The sequence below is a fragment of the Xiphophorus hellerii genome, chromosome 4 (genome assembly GCF_003331165.1).
Source record: "Xiphophorus hellerii strain 12219 chromosome 4, Xiphophorus_hellerii-4.1, whole genome shotgun sequence".
Lineage (NCBI taxonomy): Eukaryota > Metazoa > Chordata > Actinopteri > Cyprinodontiformes > Poeciliidae > Xiphophorus > Xiphophorus hellerii.
In genome coordinates this window covers 597,710-618,408 of record NC_045675.1, presented here as the reverse complement: position 1 = coordinate 618,408, position 20,699 = coordinate 597,710, and positions in this window count along the sequence as shown.

Genomic DNA, 20,699 nt, shown 5'->3' with positions numbered 1-20,699 from the left:
CTTTATTTTATTTTACTAGATGTTCATCTCCTTTGTTTTATTAATTTATTCTTTTTTTCGTGTGATACTTTGTGTGAAAAAAATATTAAATGTCCTTTTTTAAACTTTGTTTCGTTTGATTTGATCCTACAATGTGTTTTTTTTTTCAAATTTGTTTTCATGACAGGAAAAAAAATGTTTTCATAAATAAAACAAAAACGTCTTTTTGCGATAAATGTGTTTATTTTCAGTCAAACACACAGGCGCGCGCATCTGCAGTTTTCTAACTAAATTCACCTGCAGCCCGAATTTAAAGAAATGTATATTAAAATAAGAAATGGCTTTAGCGTTACGCTTTCTGTGTGTTTATATGCAGAGGTGGAGATGATCCATAAACTCATGTAAGTAAAATATTTTTACTCAAATAAAAGTAAAAAGTCGTCCAAGAAGTTTCTCAAACTAGAGGAAATAAAGTAAAACTAGTTCTGATCTGAACGTATCATTTAATATTTTAAAACGACGTCATCACAGAGAGAAAATATATGACGTCATGTGCAAATATTATTTTAAAGACTAAATGAGAAAAATAATAGAAATAAATAAAACCATAATATCACAAACGTAAGCAGAATATTTACTAATATTAATACTGACAAGGTGATAAATGCAAGAAAGTGTCACAACGAAACAGAGCAACAAAGCTGGTACAGAAACAAGAGGTCTCACTCTAACATGATCTGACCCGACCGGCACCAGAACCTCAAAATCAACCAGCTACTGACCAGACTTCTGATCCGGTTCTGTTTGGGCCGAACCAGGACTTTCCATCTCAGGTTTCAGGTCCGTTCATTTCAAACAGAACCGGCACCCGAAGGTTTTTGAAAAACATACAGCGTAACTATAGTAACAGGTTAGTTAGAGAGGTTAGTTAACAGAGTTAGCTGGTTAGTTAATGTGTCAGTAACTGGTTAAAGATGCTGCAGAATCAGCTTCTTTCTTCTTCCTCTCATGTTGGAAGAAATTTGCTGCGTTTTCATTACAAATGTGAACAAATTTTAGTCGATATTCTATTAAATACAACATGAAACTGAAATCACAGGCGAATTAGCCTGATCACGCTATAAGTCATTAAAAGTCAAGGCAGTGTTGGAAGTTATATCAGATATATTCATAATTCAACCGCTTGTGCTCATCATCTACCAATCAGAGGAGGCGTTGCAGCGACAAGCCCCGCCCACTTGGGGGCGGCTACTATGGTAGTCGGCCATTTTATCGAGTAGCAATGGATTCAACAGGTTGGAATGACTTACAACTTCCTGTTGTCAAAAATAAATAAATTAATAAAAACTACAAACTACTAAGAAAACTACTTCCTGTTGTCTTCTTCGTGGGTTCCGCCAGTAGATGTCCCGCCGTTGATCGCGTGACTATGCTGCGAAAACAGTGTTTGATTGCAGTTTTATTCAACGTGTCTATTTGAATAAAAATCATTTAATTCAGCAAAAAACCTTTTATGAAAAAATATGAGTTTTTTTCTCAAACTTACCGGGTTTCCAGTAAATTAATTTATTTCCTTAATTCCGATTTGTGCAATTCTATAGTTAATTGAAAGACAGTTACTGTTTGAGTCTGAGGTTCGGTCCGAACAGGACGGTTCGGAAGAACCCAGAATCAGTCCGATCCGGCCCGGACTCAGGTCCAGCGGATCCGGCCCGTAGCCCAACACAGTCAGCTCCATTAAAGCTGAGGTTCTTTGACAGCGTTGCTAGGAGACGGAGACTGACCGCAGAAGAAGAGGAAGAGGAGCTGAGGAAGAAGAGGAGCTGCTCCAGATCAGAAACAGAAAAGATCCAAACTGACAGAACCCGGATGATGATGAGGAGGAGGAGGATGAAGATGTGCTGCTGAGCTGTAATGAATCACTCCGCCGGTCGTTAATTAGAGGCCGCGGTGCCAGGCGGAGTCACCGAACCTTCAATTAGCAAACCGTCAGAAAGGAGGAGACAATGAAGAAGATGATGATGACGATGATGATTACGTCACTTCCCATTACCCCCTCCCTGGCACTCACTTCACTTCCACCCACGGGTGGAGGCGGTTTCATCAGAGCAGGAAGATTGGGTCCAAACGAAACCAGAACCAGAACCAAATATGGAGAAGCAGCATTCAACTTCTGCTCCACAAATCTAGAACAATCTTCCAGAAAACTGAAAAACAGCCGAAACACTGAGTTCCTTTAAATACCAGTGGTGGGAACACCCTGCTAAAGCTACGGCGCTAATCCGCTGAGGCGCAGCGCTAATTTTCATTTAGTGCTTCAGGCTTTATGCTAACTTTTAAAACATTTAGAGCACAGATCGATTCTGAAGCCGTTTACTTGGTTGTAACTTTCAGCTGAATACATTTTGTTTGTGTTGAAGTTTCAGCTAAGAATATTCAAGTAGTTAAACGTTTATATTCATGCTTTTATTTTGAATGCAACAGTTCCGTTTCCTGTCTTCATGTTCTCTCTTCTTTATTGAGCAAGTGACAAATACAACAAATGAATGAATGAAGTGTTAAACAAATACATGTTAAATACAGACATATGATTTATTTTGAAAGATTCACATTCTTTTCCTGACACATGGTTAAATTCAACGCTTTAGCATTAGTGTCCACTAAATACCATTTTGTAGCAATTTAGCATTAGCTTTCGTTAAATACCCTATTGGTGTAGCAATTTAGCATTAGCAGAGCTAGCCTAGGTACTTTTTAGGTTGGCGGTGTTAAAACTTAGAGTTCCTTTGACTAATAATAACTGAAATAGATTCATTCCAGTCTGGATTTAATGTTTCATCGTTTTCTTTACTTTGCTGCTGTGAAATAAAGTTCCTTGTTTGTTTCTGGTGTTTTCATCTGGCAAAGCATCAGGTGGCTGAAATGTTCTGGCCTTGATAAGAACCGGAGCTTGTTCTAATGAACAGAATGAGTCCAGTTTCCTCTGTGGCCTGACGCTGGAGCCCGGTTCGGCCCTGTGGCCCGCAGCGCAGCGCCGCGGCGCGGGACGCCTGACGCCTCGGTGCGGCGGCGGCTTTGAAGCGCGGCTGAAGGTGTGAGTTTACGGCCGGAGAGGATTCCTGAGCTGCTCGTAAATAACCCGCAGAGCGCCACAAAGCGCCGCAAAGTGCTGCAAAGCGCCGCAGGCGGCAGGTTGTTACGGCCGGCAGTCTGTTATCATCTCAGCATTCCTCAGCAACAAACAGAACCAGAACCAACTGGATCAGCAGAGCCGCAGCGCAGCTTCAGGAGTCAAAATGACAAACCCGGCCCTGCCCGACCCGACCCGAGGGTCCTGGAACCGGTTCCGTTCGGATCCATCAGTCATCTTCAAGCCTGGGAACCAAACGGGCCTCAACGCCTCCTACAGGAACCCAACGGGTCCGTTCAGGTTCTGCAAACCAACACGTCTCCTTCAGAACACAGTCTGGATCAGAACCAGTCCAGAACCAGAACCAGTCAGATCTGCTAACTGTTAGGAAGCAGAAATGTTTTTAACCGTTCCTCGAACCAGAGGAGGAGGAACCGGTCCAGAAAAGAACCGGCTCAGTGACAGCGGTTCCGTTCCGACCCGCTCGGGCTAATCTGGTTCTTATTTATTAGTTTTTTTTTTGTTTTTTGTTTTTTTACCAGTTATTTGTTAATTCTTACATTGTGTGTGAATTGTGAGACAGTTATTTTTTGTTTTTAATTTATGCACTGACTGACGGCGCCTTTTAAATGTCGTTGTCTTTGTGACAACGACAATAAAGATTTATCTCTCTTCCTCTCAGACGGAAACAAGAACCCGATCCAGTTCTGGTTCCATTAAAGCTCCAGATCAGAAGAACTATGAATGTAATTGTCGACAAGCTAATTAGCATATTAGCTAAATATTTAGATTATAAAATATTACTTTAAAATGATTTTTATAATTAAATGAAAACTGAACCTCCATGTTTTTCTGCTGAATAAATTATTGCTGTTCATTTTTCTAAAGATTCACTTCAGAGTTAATGTTGCTGTAATTTAATGGGCTGTGATGTCAGAGGCTCCTGTAGCAGTCTGTGCTACTTACATTCCTCCACATCTTCTCCCATGGTGGAAATAATGACCTTTGACCCTGTTCCTTCTCAAATCTACAGTCATCTCCTTTGTTTTGTTTATGATTAGACCGGTCCATGGTTCTGGTTCTGGATACGCTACGAGGCGTTCTGATTGGGCAGCAGATGAAACCTTGTTGCCGTGGTTGCCGGGTCACACGCCGCTCCACCTTCTTGTAGGATGATTTATTCAGGCTGGCAGTCGGTCGCCACGGCGACAGATTGGCTTCTTGGTGCCAATCTGCAGCAGGCAGCGAAGGGAAGCCAGGTGGATCCAGGAGGAACAGGGGTCAGAGGTCACGCCATTGGTTCACAGGAAACAACTGTTTATCCTGAAGTATTCACACCCCCAGCTCCAGTTTGACTTACTGGGACTTACTGGGACGGACCGACAGAGGCTGCATCAGGGGCAGGAAATGATTCTGAAAAGTGTGGAGTGCTTCTATTTTCAGCCCCTGTGGCTGCAGGCCGTCTGCAGTTTTTCTCCTCCAGTTTGGATCAGTTTTTATCATCTCTAATTGATTCTCAGTTGGATTCAGGTCTGGCCTTTGACTAGGCCATTCCAACCCATCTAAGCCATCCAAGATTGTTCTGATTCTTCTCCATCAGGCTTCCTGTCCTGGTGTGAATACTTTTGCACAGAATGTATTTTAAGGATCAGAAACCAAGAATCCAAACAAAACGCTGCAGAATGAGAACGGAAGGGAGTCCAGAACTGGTTCTGAACTGGTTCTGAACTGGGAGGGCGCAGAACCAGTCGTCTTCCATCAGGCCTGGTTTAGTCCCAGTTACTGGAACCAGTTTCTCTTGTAAGCAAAGTTTTTGTTTTTTAGTCTAATTTCTGCAGATTCTGACTCAAACTTGAACTCTTCTGGTGTCTCCATGTTGGAGCGGCTCAGTCTCTGGTTCTGGTTCTGATGAAAAGAAGGATTCTTCATAAAATCAAGAACAGATGACTGACATTCTCTTCATGAAACTGTCACACCTAAAGTCTTCAGTCAGAGGGTTTTCAGAGTTGCTGTAACACAGGCTGCTACAGGAGCTCCTTCCTGTCCACAGCTATCAGTTACAACATGTAATAGCATTTCTTCTCTTCTGGATCCATAAACAGCTTTAAACTGGTTCTGGTCCAGAACTGTGGTTCTGATGTCAGTGTGAACGCCCTGCGAGTATTTCAGGTCGGCGTGGCAACCGCCCCCAGGTGGTCGCCACAGATCGGTTCCAGAGATTAAAACAAAACAAACAGTTTGAGTTGAATCTGCAAAACCTGACAGAAGAAAAAGATTAATTCTCTTCATCAGGATTTCACAGCTGCCATCCTTCACATGCAGCCTTTAACTAGGCCGTGCGGGCTGCAGCAGGCCAGGCCTCATCCAGCTTCCTGCTCCCTTCTGGCCTCATGTGGAGTGGAGCGAGAGGCCGGTTCTCCTGCTGCAGCGCCGACCCGGTCCATTCTGCTCTAATAACCCGATTCCTCCTCAGCTCTCAGAGAAACCAGTTCATTTAGAAACCAGTTCACTGAGAGAACTGGAATGGGAACTCCTGGTTTCTAAATGAACTAAAGTTGGTGTTTGTTTTAGCCACTCTAAATGTTGCTTATTCTGTTGATATTTGATTTTATTAAAATGTGATGACCTCATCACAGTTCCTGCTAAAATCTTCATTTTCTGAATGTGTTTGTTGCTGAGAATATGAACTATGATTAGTGAAGCTGGAGCCTCTTCAGGTGAATTCTCCCTGTTAGCTGGTTTCACCTGAGCAGGTAAATAAATAACTGGATGAATGAGATCTTTCTGTTTCTGAAGCTGTGGTAAAGTTTCCTGCAGCTGCCTGCTGGGCTGCATGGCGGCTTTATGTGCTAAGCTAACAGTTCACTTCCAGCCGTGTTGTCTCGCAGCCATTCAGGCCCAAACAAAGCCGCGCTCAATCACTTTCCTCCGGGAGAGAGACCGAGGCTTTGTCCGGACTAAATCAACTACCGGAGCCGTCTTCTCTGCCTTTCAGCGGCTGCCGACACTCAGGAGGAACAATGCCTCCTCCTCCTCCTCTTCATCCTCTTTCTCCTCATCCGGCTGACAGCTTCCCTCCACTCCGACTGAAGGGACCACACACGCTCCCAGTCCTCCCAGTCGCCCTAATTCTTCTTCTTGGCTTTTCCAGAGTGGAGGCGCTCAGCTTTTCACCCCGCAGACTTCCAAACTAATTTCAAGCCTGGCGTTGAAGCTGTCCATGGCGGCGGGACGATCCCGCCTCCCTGCCGGCTGTCAGGGCCCGCCGTCCAGATTAGTGACGTCATTGGGACCACACACATTAAAAAATCTGATTTAATGTCATCAGGGAGAGAAAGCGGCTGCTGCATCAAAGATTGCTATGGCGACTCCCTCCTTTTCTGAGGAGCAGGAGGAAGTTTATTTATTCATTTACTTTTAAATAAATGACAACAAACCAACGAATGAAGTAGCTATACAAAGAACACAGCACTTACATGAACACCAAGCTGGGTGTTGATTAGACAAAACAAATGCAAACAACATTTAGCATCTTTTCTGGAAAATGTAGAAAAGTAAAATAAAACATTTCCCAACAAAATCCCTCAAACTATGGTTATTAATAGAGCAGAAGAAAGCTGTCACTGCGCGATCTCTTCCGGTGTCAACTAATTTGCCCATGACTAATAAATTAGTTTTCCCATGAACACGGTATGTCGTCTTGTGCAGTCCAATAACACATTTAATCTCATAAAAGATGTACCGTAATTATTGTAAAAATAAAGTTTTTTGGTTTCTGATGAGTCCACCAGAGGGAGCATTGACGGTAGCTACTAGCTAACAGTCTAGTTAACTTTTCACCCCGCAGTCTATATTGTACGGAAGAGGATTAGGGAACTCTTTTTTTTTTTTCGGTGGCCCTAATCCTCTTCCGTACAATATTGTGTATATTCTATACACAATATTCTAATCTAATAATCGTTTAGCTAAATTATGACAGTTATTCATTAAGAGAATTATAAAATTGCCTAAAATGTGTTTTATAACAAGAAGTATTTCAGTCAACATAAATGAATATTTTACACTTTGTTGATGTACGTTTAAAGAATCCGGAAGAATTTCTTCAGCGCATGCGCAAATGAGCCAACGGTTCGGATCATGCTGCTTGAACAGATCGTGCAGTGACTCGTCTATCCTTAATGGGCTCTTTGCTCCTCAGCTTCCGCGTTCGGGGAAAAGCGGCTCAATCTTTTCCGATCTATTGAAAAAGGCTCTTTCCACTGGGTGTTTGCAGGGCTTGTCCAAGGTAACAATTAATGATGAACATCGATCCGAAACCCCGACAATAAGCTGGAGAAAGGTTTTAAGATGTTCGCCTCGTTATACACAGATACAAAGGTGAGTTTTACTTTCTTTAAACTTTGTGGCTAACATTAGCTTTAGCTTATGCTAGACATTTTTCTTGTAAAAACGTGCTATTTAAGTATCTAAACATTTTTCATCCATTCTAACGGACAATGTTTTTACCTCTGTTCAAGTATATTACGTGGTTTATTGTCGTTAGTGTCAGAGACCAAGTAACGGGGATTTTACGGTTCAGGCTTTTTGTTTCTGAAGCCTGAGGAACAACAAGCCCATAGCTTAACAGTAGAGCAGCTCTGGTGTCGGAGTTCTAGTTCAGTTGACGGTTCAGGTTCAGTTGTTGCTTTTAGAAAAATATGGCCGTGTTCCTTAAGGTCTCCGTGTTACTTCGCTTTATTAGTTTTGCATGTTTCTTGTGAAGCAGGACGGTGTTTACAGCAGTGTGTACAGGCGGGTCAGTAGCTCGGCTGTCTGGCTCTGGTCTGCTGTCTGGTTCCCATAAACTCTTTCAGGCTGAATACAGAAGTGATTCCATGGAAATAACACAGGAGGCTCCTTTACCTTCTGCTTTAGGCTGAAGAAGTTGATCCGGAGTGAAGTGAAGGCTGTAAACTTTGCTGTGCAGCGTTAGCTTTAACTGGTAGCTACGAATATTTACAAGCCACCATCTTCTTAATTCAGGACCGCTTGGAAATCCATGAAAACTTAAAAGCCCATTATATTAGGAAGACAGCAATGTTCATAGTATTGTTTTATTTGCGTCTGAAATAAGACATTGTCTTTTCTAGCTGTCATGGTAACTCAAAGCGGAAAAAAGAGAGCGGCATTTGCGCATGCGGTTGTGACGTCATCGCGGCAGGTGCAAAGAGCCCATTCCTTTGGGTTGGCTGGGACAAGGTATGAAGTTTTTCATGTGCATAATAACTGTTTTTTAGTTATAGTAAGTAATAGTTCAATCATTTTTATTGTAAAATAAAAATGTTATTCAGCTATTAAAGAGTGGTAGGACTTTATTAGTATTTATTTAGTATCTCTTATGAAATGTTGCTAATAAAGTTACAATCTCCATCCACTAAAAAACAGTAACATATCGTAGTTTTTCACATTATCAAAGACTGCTTTCCTCCAGTTTCATTTGTTTCTGGCTAAAGACCAGGAGCCATTTCTCCCGCTAGCGCTAAACTAGCACGTTTGTTTTGGTTGTATTTACCCAGAATGCCCTGCGCTGTAGTCCACTTCCGGCTTTTGGAGCCTCTGGTCCGCTGGGCGTTCATATTCAAACCGAACCAGAGTTCACTTCAACCAAACCCAGACTGAGGTTTGGAGGACCAGAGGTCAGAGGTCAGAGGTCGGTTAGCGTCCACACCTCACCAACCGAACTGGACTTTATAGCAAACTGACCGGAGTCGGGTTAAAGCGGACTGAACAGGCCTGATGATGCGTACTACACCTTTACTGCAATCTAAACCCGGTTTTAGAGTGATGGGGAAATATTTGTTTGGAAAACCATTGTCCGGATTTTCCCATGGCTCTTTGGTTCCTCCGTGTTTTCCGTTTCCTCCTGCTCCTCTGGCTCGTTGGCGTTGGGAACCAGGCTTCCTGTGTCGGCCTCCATGTTTTATGGGTTGCAGTAAAACACTTTAGTGCTGCAGAAATTGGGCCGTTATTAAAATATGGAGCCATATCTGTCACGGGGGGACGTGCGTCTGTCTTTGGTGGCGCTCAGACATATTTTATCATAATCAGAGGCCGGGCGCGGCCTTGTTCACTTCATTGGCTTTCGCTGCTCCGTTACATCATGAAGGTCAGAGTTCCTGCTGCCTCTTTCTGGCTGCTTGACTATGAGGGAGACGGCGCGTCCATCAGGAGCCAGCCTGGTGTTCCTCAGGGCTGCTGCATCGGAACCGGGCCGCTACCGGGTCCATTTCTGCTCCGGCTGAGCCTTGTTTGGATCCTGACGAAGTATAAAATGTTTCTGTTTGTGAAAAACACGTTCAAGTGTCTAAAGTTCTTCTGTTCTGCTCTTTGAGTTCTGGTTCTGTTGGATCCTTCAGCTCCAGTCTGGTGCTGGTCCCAGCGGAAATCAACTCAGACCCGTTCCATCAGGGTGAAACCAGAAAGAGAGTAATCAGATTACTGCCCCGGTTCGGTGTCTGATCTCGTTTCTCGGCTTTGAGCTCATTTAATATTTAATGGAGGTTTAAGCTGCGGTTCTGGCGGTTCTGGTTCTGGTTAACCAGCCGGGTCCAACTCTCCCACCGTCCCTGAACGCATCTTGAAAGACTGCTGAAATTAATATTTATTTTTTAAATGAAAATAAAATAATTTTTGCTGGATTTACTGTAAGAAAAGACAAGCGGAGCTTCAGACCGGACTGGTTCTGCTGGTTCTGGACCAGCACAAAACGGTCCAGAACCAGTCCCATGAACCTCTGACACCAGAACCTCTGGTATCAGAGATTCATGTTTGTTCTGAATTTTTCCAGCCGGTTTGAGGAATTCTGGAGGTTCTGATGATCCAGAACCACGATGAAGGTCAGGCTGAAGATGATGAAGATGATGAAGACGGGTTCTGGAGTCGGACCCGGTCCTCGTTGTTGGCAGGTTCTGTTTAGATGAGCGGTTCTGAACCTGGTTCAGCAGAACCGCTCTGCTGTCTTTGTAGTGGCACCGCTCTAAAAACTGACAGCCTGGGGCCCGGGCCCCCCAGGGCCCCCCGGGGGGCCGGTGCTGGGGTTCTGCCAGGGTTCTGCCGGGCCTCGCCTCCCGGCCTCCATCTGCTCCTTCAGACACGACCTGACCCATCAGAACGCCGAGTCGTCCTGACCCACTTTCAGGCTCTGCAGAACCAAATGGGTCAGAACCAGACAAACGGGTCAGAACCACCTCCAGTCTTTAGAAGACCCAGTTTCCTGCAGTTTAATCTGTGAATCTGAAGTTGACCTCCAGGAAGGTCGTTGATCTTCTGATCGTTTCTCTGAAGTTGATTTATTTCCGGGTTAATTCGGCCCGATGAGAAACAAACCGCTCTTCTTCTGCTGTTCAAATAAATAAAATCAGACGTCAACAGCAAAACAAACACTGCCGACTTAAAGTCAGCCTGTGATATTATTATTAATATTAATAACTGCCCCGCTCCTCCCCCTCCACGGAACTGCGCCTCCTTTTATTGCCCCGCCGGTCGTTTACAAGCCGTCCTGCGCTCTGATTGGCCGAGGATTTCCTCCAGGATGAATCTCTCTCTCTGCCCTTCACAGTTGTCATAGCAGGACCATAAACAGCATTTATAACAATGTGATCCTAGGGGGGGGGGGGGGTGCTTAGCATGCAGAACAGATTAAGATGCCCCGCTCCCCCCCCCCCTCTCAGTGACAGACAGACGGACTCCTGGGAAATGCGCCCCGCTCCGGTATTCCCACCGGGAAACGGAAAGAGGTTTTCCTGTTGCAGGAATGAAAAGTTAAAAACATGTTGGAAGCTGAAATATTTCATCTTCCTGATAAACAGAAATTTTTACTGTTTTTGCAGTTTAAAAAATATAGACAATAAATTACAGATTTTAAAATAATAATACCAGTTATTTTTATTTTATTAATTTATTATTTTAGAAAAACAAAAATATAAAATTTTATAAAACAAAAAATTTTATTCATAACTTATTTAATAAATAAAATATAATTTATTTGTAAAGTGTATTTATTTTCTTATAAATCCAGTGTGTTTCTTTGAATTGAATGAACTTTTCCAGCTGATGTCGACATAAAAACTATTTTGAATATTTTCATGATTTTTTTCCTGCTGCTGTAATGAAGTCGGTTCTGATGGGAACCCAGTGACGGTTCGGGTCAGAATAAATCTCCAGCTGACGTTTCGTTTCCGGCTGGATCAGCAGCTCCATAAATCATCTAAATTAAAGCAGACTGAGACTCGGCGAGGTGGGCGGGTCCAGTCCGGATCAGAACCAGCCTTTGACATCCGAACAGGAACAGCCGGAGACATCAGAACCAGGAAGACGTTTCTGCCTTCATGAAAGCTGCTGGAAACTGAAAAATATGATGCAATTAATTTATCGCTCTATTCCAACTGAACTGTTTGTTTAAACGTGACGTCACCTGCTCAGGTGGTCCGACCAATCACAGAATCCCACCAGAAGAGGAAAGTTTCTCCAAACCTTCAGATTTAAGTTGAGCTCATGGTAAAACCTGGAGCTAATGCGTAAAAATTCAGATAGAAACCAGGAACCCTCTGTCCTCCAGCTGCTGGCCGCCTCCGCTCCCAAAACAAAACGGGACAAAAAACCAATTAGCGGCGCAGTAAAAGCTGCAGCAGCATGACAGGCTGCATTAACGGCTGAATTAACCTGCAGCAGCAAACAAAGCCTGAGTCTGGGACTCACAACCGGGCTGGTTCTGAAGGTCCGAACTGGAACAGACCCTCAGCCTGCTTGGTTCTGCCATGTTTCCTCAACTTTATTAGACTTTTCAAGATTTTAAATCATCTCAGTCTGAATAAAACCCAAAGAGGAACAGAAAAAAACCTCTGGTGGGATTTTAAATAAATCAGAAAAACCTGAAGTCGTCCAGTCCACCTTAACAACTCCAGTCCACCTTAACACAACTCCAGTCCACCTTAACACAACTCCAGTCCACTTTAACACAACTCCAGTCCACCTTAACACAACTCCAGTCCACCTTAACACAACTCCAGTCCACCTTAACACAACTCCAGTCCACCTTAACACAACTCCAGTGCGTTTTAATCTGACTTCAGTCAGTTTATCTATAAAGTCCAGTTTGGTTGGTGAGGTGTAAACGCTAGTCGACCTCTGACCTCTGGTCCTCCAAACCTCGGTCTGGGTTTGGTTGAACTGAACTCTGGTTTGGTTTGAATGCGAACGCCAAGCGGACCGGAGACCGCTCCAAAAGCAGGAAGTGGACTACAGCGCAGGGCATTCTGGGTAAATATAACTAAAGCTAACGTGCTAGCCTAGCACTAGCAGCAGAAATGGCTCCTGGTTTTTAACCAAAGACTAAAGAGAAATCCTCCAACCGCTAAAATCCAACGCCTCCATTTTGTTTCTATTTGGTGAAAAAGGAAGTTGCTCTCAGCATCTTCAGAGGTTTTTGTGTCGTTTTGTGTCTCTGCTAATAGCAGGGTTTAAATTTTCTTTAGTGCTTTAGCATTTTGGCCAAGAATTCTTCAAGAAGACGTTTATTTTCATGCTTTAACTTTGAAAAGAGTGAAGACTGCAAAGCAGCTCTGTTTCCTTTCGTCACATTATCTCAGATTCTTTTTTAAAAGAAACTTCATTGAGCCAAAGGTAGATAAACAAACGAGATATTGAAACTGAGTTAAAGAAGAAAACAAAACTTGGATGAACAAACAACCAGGAATAATTTAACACATGCAAAAATTCTCATACAAACAGACTTTTTGAGTCTGTTGATTCTCCTCATGTTCTCAATCAATATGGTGGAATGTGGCGCTTTAGCATTAGCTTCTGTTAAATACTGTGTTGTTGTAGCGCTTTAGCGTTAGCGGAGCTAATGTTTCTGATTAGGGGTTCAGTGTTGGCGCAGTTAGCTTTTCACTTAGCAGTACTCCCTGCTGTCAGCTGGTTCAGGGTTTAGTTTCTGGGTCTCTCCTCCAGGACCGGACCGGAACCGGTCCAGTCTGGTTCTCCCAGTGAGGATGTGTGTGTTGTGGCTCCTCCGGCTCTAAACGGTGTTTGCTGCAGAACTTTTGAACTCCTCTGTTGGGAACCGCCTCTGAGAGCAAACAGCTCTTTAGGAAACGAGCCGCCGTCTCTGATGAATCGGCCGCCTCGTCCTCCGGCCTCATTTTGGTGGCGTTTGGCCGCCGTTATGGCCGCCATCATCAGATAAATAAGCTCCTCTCTGGAGCGGCGCGGCGATTCAGCCGAGGGTTAATTAAACATTTACATACAGATGCTTGGATATGTATTGTAGCGGGAGATGATTTAGACGGGGAGCGTGCGCGTTAATCAGAGGCGGCGGGAGGCCGAGTGTTGGCGGCTCCGTGCTAATTGGCACCATGCTGGCCGCCGTTTCCTCCTCCGTTTCCTCTCTAATGTGCCTTTTTCCTGATCAGGACGCTCCTCGCCCCCTCATGGCCCCTGAATGAACCAAAACCTGCTACTTTCCACATTAACTGTCCTTAATTTCTTCATTAAATCCAGACGGACTCTTCATGGATCAGCCGCTGCGGCGTCTCCGCCTTTCCAAGGGATTTATTTATGGATGTTGCAGCAATTAGAGGAACTTTTCCAGACGTTTTGCTGAGTTATTCCGTCTTCCTGATGAGAGAGGAGGCGTTAAAGGAGCCCTGAATGATCCGACGAGCAAAACTACTCACTTAAATGAGTTTAGTTTTAATTTGTAAACGAGGAATAATTGTGTTTGAGATCATTTTCCGTGTCTGATTCCTGCTTCCCGGTAACGATGGCAGCCTGATGGTTTTTAAAGAGGAAGTTGGAGCTTCTTCCTGTTGGCTTGTTTTCATTTTTCTTTCATACGTCTCACATCCTGCAGAGCTTCCCATCCTGAACTGCTTGGTTCTGCCGGAGCCGGTTCTGGTGGCGGTTCTGATTGTGATTGAGGAGAGGATGATAACTCTGCAGCGGCATTAACTCCGCCCTGCTGGGACGACCTGGTGGATTAAAGCAGCGCTCCTGGCCTGGACCCGGGCGGGATGATGTGGGAGACAAACGTTGATGAACCGGGTCGGTACCAGGTGATGGTTCTGCTGGCAGACTGACCCATTGGTTCTGTTCAGAACCAGGAGTGCTTCACCGGGTCTGACCCGGAGGTTGGATCATCTGGATCTGGATCAGAATCTGGATCTGGATCTGGATCTGGATCAGGACCAGAATCTGGATCAGGATCAGAATCTGGATCTGGATCTGAATCAGAATCTGGATCAGAATCTGGATCTGGATCTGGATCAGAATCAGAATCTGGATCTGGATCAGGATCAGAATCAGAATCTGGATCAGGATCAGAATCAGAATCTGGATCAGAATCAGGATCTAGATCTGGAAGTTTCTGTAAATGTTGTTCCAGTTGGCAGCCTTCATCCTCCTCCTCTTCCTCTCTCAGATGAATTTTAGATTTTTTTCCTGCCTTTAACTCCGACTCTCAGCAGAAAGATTTGTTCAGTAATTCAAAGCGATGGCTGCAGGATCCAGACTGAAGCTGCTGCTGCTGCTTCTGTATTCTGGTTGAGCTGCTCTTTCCTCTTTCTGCTTCTTTGATTGTCTCTCATTCTTCCTCCGTCTGGCTTTTTGTTCTTGACCCAGGAGTCCCAGGGAGGCGGCTGCGTCTTCTTCTGTGGTGGATCTGGGAATAATGATGCTCTCCTCGGGCCAGATCCACCTCTGTGTTTGGGTCAATGCCGCCTGCGTCTGATCGCAGCGCCGCCGCGAACCGCAGCCGGATTAATCCCAATTAGCCGGGCTGTCACTTTTCTGCAGCGCCGCGTGGGGGGGTCTGATGACAGCCGCGGTGCGTTCAGGGCCGCGGTGCGTTCAGGAGGCGGTGCATTCAGGTGGCGGTGCATTCAGGGCCGTGGTGCGTTCGGGGCCGTGGTGAGTTCAGGGCTGTGGTGAGTTCAGGGCCGCGGTGGGGCCGCGGTGCGTTCAGGAGGTGGTGCATTCAGGTGGCGGTGCATTCAGGGCCATGGTGCGTTCAGTTCCGTGGTGAGTTTGGGGCCGTGGTGCGTTCAGGGCCGTGCGTTTATATGTACTTAGATGACTATGTAACTTACAAACTAAATATTCAGTTAGTTTGCTAACTACTTAGTTTGAAAGTAAATGGCTAGCTCTGAGCTAACTAAATATTTAGCAAAATGTTTAGTTTGAAGCCAGATATTTAGTCAGAGAGTTAAATATTTTGAAACTAATTGCTTTGCTTGGAAACTAAACATTTAGCTTGCTAGTTAAATATTTCTTATCTAGTTAGCAAGCTAAACATTTAGCCTCAAACTAAATGATTAAAACTGAATTCTTCATGTGAAGCTCCATTTTGAGGTTGTAAACTAAATATTTGTTTTAGCACAGTTCCATTTATGATATTATGAATAACGGTGAAAATGTAACTTTGAAAAATGAACCCAGTTTTTTTTGACAGAATAAATTATTCTGTTAATTTCTGAGTAACTCTGTAATCAGGCTGCAGCTTCACCTGAGGAACTAAATGTTAAATCTGCAGAAGTGTCACTTCTTATTTGAATCAAGTGGAGCAGAAAAAACCGTCTGTTGAAAATGGAAAACAGGAGATGATTTTAGCTAAATAAAAAAATAAATGAACACAGAACGAGGAGCAGTTTAAAATATAACTAGAGTCTATAAATGTATTTAAAGAACGGCAGCAGAACAAATGTTCTGGTGTTTGTGGTAAACAGATTCCTCCTCTTGTGTTTCGCTGCCAGACGATGATAATAATAATAATAATCCATGTTCACCTGCAGCGGCAGCAGCTCACCTGTGAAGCTTCAGAGCGCCGTGTTTATTCGCCGCCTTGTTTCGGTGAGATGAACTGAGCGTCGACTCGCAGCTCAGCTTTAATGTTTCTGGCTTTCCTCCGGCGGTAAACAGCTCCGCTCTTCATCCTCCTCCTCCTCCTCCTCCACGTTCAGCAGGAAACATGCAGCTTTGTGGGGACCGTCCAGGTGCTGGACCTGGTGAACTCGTTAACTCGTCAGGCCGTACCTCTCCTCTGTTTGCTCTGATTATCTTTAGAACTTCATTTAGTTCATTTCTATCAGTTAAAATAGTCCATTTAAGTTGAGTCTTTGTCCCCTCAGTGCTGGACGGCGTCCGTTTCGCAGGTTGGACCGTTCGGTTTGACATCTTGTCCTCAGGTCAGAGGACGCCTTGACAAGACGGACACAAACTGGTTTTCCTGGTTTTCCTGGTTAGAGCGCTGATGGTTCTGCCTTTTGTTTATTTCATATTCATGGGAAATTTGATGACATTTCAGGTATTTTTCTGATCCCATCAATGTGGAAAAGTTCAGGTTGGATTCATGGACAGAAGTTGTAGAGGATTCATGGTACTTTGCACTGAAGGTGAAGCTTTGAAAGGTCATGGAAAACTGCCATGGATGGTCAGGAACATCCATGGCACACAATGGCCACATGGCAGACCACTGAGCAGAGACGGTCAGAGACAGTCAGGGACGGTCAGAGACGGTCAGAGACAGTCAGGGACGGTCAGAGACGGTCAGAGACGGTCAGAGACGGTCAGGGACGGTCAGAGACGGTGAGGGACGGTCAGAGACGGTGAGGGACGGTGAGGGACGGTCAGAGACGGTCAGAGACGGTGAGGGACGGTCAGAGACGGTCAGAGACGGTCAGAGACGTGAGGGACGGTCAGAGACGGTCAGAGACGTGAGGGACGGTCAGAGACGGTCAGGGACGGTCAGAGACGGTGAGGGACGGTGAGGGACGGTCAGAGACGGTCAGAGACGGTCAGAGACGGTCAGGGACGGTCAGAGACGGTCAGAGACGGTCAGGGACGGTCAGGGACGGTCAGAGACGGTCAGGGACGGTCAGGGACGGTCAGAGACGGTCAGAGACGGTGAGGGACGGTCAGAGACGGTGAGGGACGGTCAGAGACGGTCAGGGACGGTCAGAGACGGTGAGGGACGGTCAGGGACGGTCAGGGACGGTCAGAGACGGTCAGAGACGGTGAGGGACGGTCAGGGACGGTCAGAGACGGTGAGGGACGGTCAGAGACGGTCAGGGACGGTCAGAGACGGTCAGAGACGGTGAGGGACGGTGAGGGACGGTCAGAGACGGTCAGAGACGGTCAGAGACGGTGAGGGACGGTCAGAGACGGTCAGGGACGGTCAGAGACGGTCAGAGACGGTGAGGGACGGTCAGGGACGGTCAGAGACGGTCAGAGACGGTGAGGGACGGTCAGAGACGGTCAGAGACGGTGAGGGACGGTCAGGGACGGTCAGGGATGGTCAGAGACGGTCAGAGACGGTGAGGGACGGTCAGAGACGGTGAGGGACGGTCAGGGACGGTCAGAGACGGTCAGAGACGGTGAGGGACGGTCAGAGACGGTCAGAGACGGTCAGGGACGGTCAGGGATGGTCTCTGATGGTGAAGTGTCTTTGGTACTGCTCTCACCAACATGCAGGACGAAGGGCTGTCCTGGTTCCACACCAACGAGGAAGGCTTCAACACTGGCTCCCATCTTTGACAAAATGCTAAGAAGACAAATAATAATTATTTACTAAATGTAGCACAGCTACATTCAAATAGCAAACTAAATCAATGAGAAAGAAGTGGCATCTTTAGAATAACCACATATCTGACAACAAGGTCCACAGTTTGACATGAGCTGTTTGATTCTTCTTGTGGCCTTTGCAGGAAGAATCACATGAACCAACAGCAGAAGGCCTGTTTTTCCCAGCCTGGAGGAAAAACAGGAAAAATAGCAAAAACGTTAGGATAATAAATAACTATTTTAAAGCAAAACTGGTGCTGGACCAGTGGCACAGATCAAGCCACCAGTCCAGCACAGCCACTCCGACCATTATGGCGTCTAAAGCCACAAACTTCAGAAAACGACTAACATGAAATGGCCTTCAGATTTTTCTGACAGATTTAATGTTGGGTTAACCGCCAACCTGTTGGCTAGCTTAGCTGCTAACAAAAATACTAAACATTCGTATAACAAATAAACTTACGTTAAGCAAACTATATATATGAATTGATATTCCTGCAAACGGAAAATTAATGCATCCATAAAAAATCATCAACTACATGATGATCTTAACATGGGGCTTACCTTGTTACGATAAGATCCAGAGAAGACACCATACTGCGGCCCGCTCCTCGGCCAACCCGTGACGTCACAGATACGTCAGAATTGTGGGAGGAGCTATAAAAATCAGCTGCTTAAGTTTAACAGTAGAAAAACAGCGACGTGTTGAATTAACACCAACACTGGAAATCTGACACTTTAGGGTTTAGATTAATTACAGTCCCTGAAATGAACTTGACATTTTTTTATTCCAGTTATAATAATAATAGATAATAATGACACTAAGCTTCTGCAGGATAATTTGGACTTTAGCTGAAACAGTTAACAGAATAAACCTGTTTTTTCTCTCCGGGTCACAAACGTCACTGCTGGTCTAATTTGTCCTTTTCGGTCTGGGACCGTTTCCATGGTTACATGTCCAGAGTGTCTCTGCCTGCCGTCCGCTGATGATGGATAAAAGGATTTTTCACAGCTTCATTTTGTCAGCCACCACTAGATGGCAGCAATTCGTGACGGCTGGACCTTTAAAAGTTAAAAATAAAGATATTTTATTGATATAAAATAGACTGAATCCAGATGACAATTAATTGTTCTGCATATAATAGAGTTTGAATAAATTACTGAGGTTTTTGTGAGGATGAAATATCGAGTTAATATGAATTTATGACCTTTAAATTCTCTTAAAGCTACGTGAAGAACCGAAGCGACTTCGCGTAGATGTGAGTTCACTCTCTGCTGCTTCGTTTCCTGGTAATTTCCTAAAAATGACAAATAATAATGTCCACCGGAGGAAAAACAATTAGAGCCGTGGAAGAAGAAAAGCACATCTTCACGGCTGTCAGCGGGAAAATGAATATTTGTGGAGAAAAGCCAAAGACTGCGGCGGCTTCTCCCATCCATCAGCGGAGCTAATTCTCAGGGAGCCGCGGCGGCTGAAAAACAGCCATAATTTAGTCCGTCCTTATGTATTTATCAAGATGAATAATCAGGAGGGAGAAGCTGCGGATCGCTCCGACGCATCAATATTCGGGCGATCAGCGGCCCATGAGCAAACAGGGAGAAGCGCTGGCCTCGGCACATTTCAACGCCGCAGCTATTAACGGACGGCCCGTTATTTATTTCCTTTCCTTCTTATTAACGCCGGACGTGATATTATTCTAATTATATCGGCCCAATCAGCAGAGCGCGCTGTCTCTGGCTCATTTCCATTAGCTTTGTCTTTCACACTGTGATACTAATTCAATGAGACATCAAACATTTAAATGGAGGGAGATGCAGAGGTCAGGAGTTTCTCTGTAATTGTGTTTGTCCCCCACCGGATGAGCGATCAGCGGCGCCGAAAGCTAATATGTGTTTAGCTCAGGACGCCGCGCACGCGCAGGGCTTCCGCGTGCGCGCCGTCCATCAGACTCACCTGCAGAAACTCCTGATGGACGGAGACACTTTGAGACATCAGGAGGAAAAGAGCAGGAACGAAACAGAAACATTCAGGAGGACCTGCGAGGAGGAGGAGGAGGAGGAGGAGGAGGAGGAGGAGGAGGAGGAGGAGGAGGAGGAAGAGAGGAAGGCTGGTTAAGGAAGTCAATTTATCACTGAAGGTGGAGGGCGACCTCTGGGCGTCCCGCCCTCCTCCATCACCTCCTCCATCACCTCCAGCACCTCCTCAGCTGCTCCCGTTAATTGTCGGATCTGGCAGTAAATGAAACTCAAGCGGGTGATAATGAATGGAGGTCATTATTATTCTGAGGGCTCCGCGTCCCGGCCCAGTTTCAGCTTGAGGAGGAAACTGGAGACCTTCCTGAGACTCATGGCGTTCCCAGCGTTCCCAGCGTTCCCAGCGTTCCCAACGTTCCCAACGTTCCCAGCTGAGGTTCCTGCTACAGCTACATTCATCTTTAGCAAAGCAACCGAAGGTAAAAGCTGTTGCTGCTCTTTGACATCCAGTAACTTTCATGGCGTCACCCAGCGGAGGTTCTGATGGTCCCAGTTCTCTGCTGGTGACGTCAGGAGGTTCTGATGGTCCCAGTTCTCTGCTGGTGACGTCAGGAGGTTCTGATGGTCCCAGTTCTCTGCTGGTGACGTCAGCAGGCAAACGTTTCGTCATTCTTCCTGGCTGGTCCTGCAGCAGGACCTTCTGCTTCTCCACCTGCTGAGCGTCCGCCCTGCGGTCTGTGGCGCGTTCAGCCACGCAGAAAAGGATTGATGGTTTCTGTTAATCAATCAATCAATCAATCAATCAATCAATCAATCAATGTTTATTTTCATGGTACATTTCAGAAACAAGACCGTTTTCTAGGTTTTTCTGCCTCTTTATTCCACAGTCAAGCAAAGGTCAGCAGGCCGGGAATCGAACCCGCGGCAGTGGGCCGAACCACGCCGCTCCCCAACAGGGCGGCGTCCACATCTTACGTGGTCTGTGGGCGGGTCAGGCCAGCGGGGAACCAAACTCAACCGG